At 41.5% G+C, this 1,848-nt stretch overlaps 1 pseudogene; it reads left to right on the forward strand.

The window, feature by feature from the left end:
- Positions 1–297: 297 nt before the first annotated feature.
- Positions 298–1,158, forward strand: Mrpl47-ps2 (mitochondrial ribosomal protein L47, pseudogene 2; annotated as a pseudogene).
- The last annotated feature ends 690 nt before the right edge of the window (positions 1,159–1,848 follow it).

The following is a 1,848-nucleotide window of genomic DNA, read 5'->3' on the forward strand; positions in this document are numbered from 1 at the left end:
GCATTAGCTGTATTTATACGCTTAAATGTAATCATCTAGATCTAGTCTAGTTCCAGCCTTGTTCTGTTTTTTTTTTTTTGTTGTTGTTGTTGTTTTGTTTTTTTGTTTTTCTGGGGTTTTTTTTGGTCTATTTTTGGTACTTACAGTAAGTGATAGTTTAAGCAAGTATAGATTTTTCTATTGGCCTCTCTAATATGATCCCTAAACCACAAAACAGAAGACTTAGGGGGGGGAGGGAGAGAGAGAGAGAGAGAGAAACAGAAGAATGAGAAGAAGAGTAATAGGAAGACAAGGAGGATGGAGACAAAGGTGAGGACAAGGACAAAGAGGCACATCCACAATAATATTGCAAGATTTTTTAACTATAGAAATAATATATAAGTGACACAGTCAGTCTACATTAGAAACATCTCTACCACCAGCCTAGTGAGTGTTTGCACAAGACCCTCAGCATCCCTGAAATCTTCTGGTTCCCTAGTAAGTCCCAAGGCCCCTGCTCACTCCAGTTGCAGGTTTCTTTCAATTCATTTCATAAGAACACATCACATGCCACATCTTTTCTCCAGTGTAAATTACTTTATACTACTTTGTCAAGGAAAGGACTAGAAGAATATTTTGATGACCCAAAGAATTGGTGAAGAGAAATCAAATCTGGATCTTCATAGATTTGCCAGCAGCTCAGTAACAAAAATGAAGAAGACTTCTATAAACTTTTGCATGTTCTTCTGAAGGAAAGAAACATGCTTCTAACTCTAGAGAAGGAGGCCAAATGACAGAGATAGCAAATGTCAAGTCCAGAGCGGTTAGAAAAGGCTGTTGATTCCATGGACGCCTTAGATAAAGTTGTCCAGGAGAGGAAAGATGCTTTAAGGCTTCTTCAGATGGATCAAGAAAAAAACAAGACTTGGTGCTTGGAGAAGGGACATCGTTGGATGAGTCATCTGACACAAATATAAGCAGTGGCCTATACCTTGGTAACCAAACAAAAGATACAACAGGAGGTAGTTTTTTGCCATACCCTATGTGGATCTCTTTATCAGACTGAGAGTTGAGAAATACACCTGCATTGAGGCAGGAAAGAAAAGTTTACAAAAAAAGAAAGAAAAATATCCTTCAGGCAAAATTCTCTCTCAAGATTGGAAATCAAGTACTGTGTAAAATGGGATCCATTGTTCTTAAAGCCTGTGTCTTGATGTGAATAACTGCTAAACAGTTTATAAAGACATGCACTTTATAAAGGAAGAAATATAACAAGCAGAAAGGCCCAAGTGAGGAGACTTCAATCCCATTTAGAAGGGGGAAGGAAATAATCATGGGAGGCAGAAGGAGGGAGGCACCTGGATGGGAGAAAGGAAGGTGGGCAGTATCATATATGGGCTGGGGAGACAGGAGAGAAGTTCAAAAAGTCAAGAGAATGAATGTAAATAAGCAGTCTGGGGGCAGTGGTGGAAGATGGGGGGACCCTCTAGAAAATACCAGAGACCCATCAGATGAGCGACTCTCAGGACTGACTCACTGGGGGTGATCTTAGCCACTATTACTGATGCTATGATGTGCTTACAGATGCAAGCCTGGCTGTTCTCTGAGAGGCCCTACCAGCAGCTGACTAAGACAGAGGCAAATACATACACTCAACCATTGAACTGAAGTCAGACACCTCTATGCTTAAATTAGGGGAAAGGGCAGAAGAAGCTGAAAGGGAGAGCAACTCCACAGAAAGACCAATAGGCTCAACTAGTCCAAACCCCAGGGAGCTCCGAGAGACTGAGCCATACACAGCCCGGCTGAGGACCCTGGCACATATATAGCACAGGTTTGCCTGGTCTGGCCTTAGTGGGAGAAGATTCA

The sequence above is a fragment of the Rattus norvegicus genome, chromosome 3, assembly GCF_021556685.1.
Source record: "Rattus norvegicus strain SHRSP/BbbUtx chromosome 3, alternate assembly SHRSP_T2T, whole genome shotgun sequence".
In the NCBI taxonomy this organism is placed as follows: domain Eukaryota; kingdom Metazoa; phylum Chordata; class Mammalia; order Rodentia; family Muridae; genus Rattus; species Rattus norvegicus.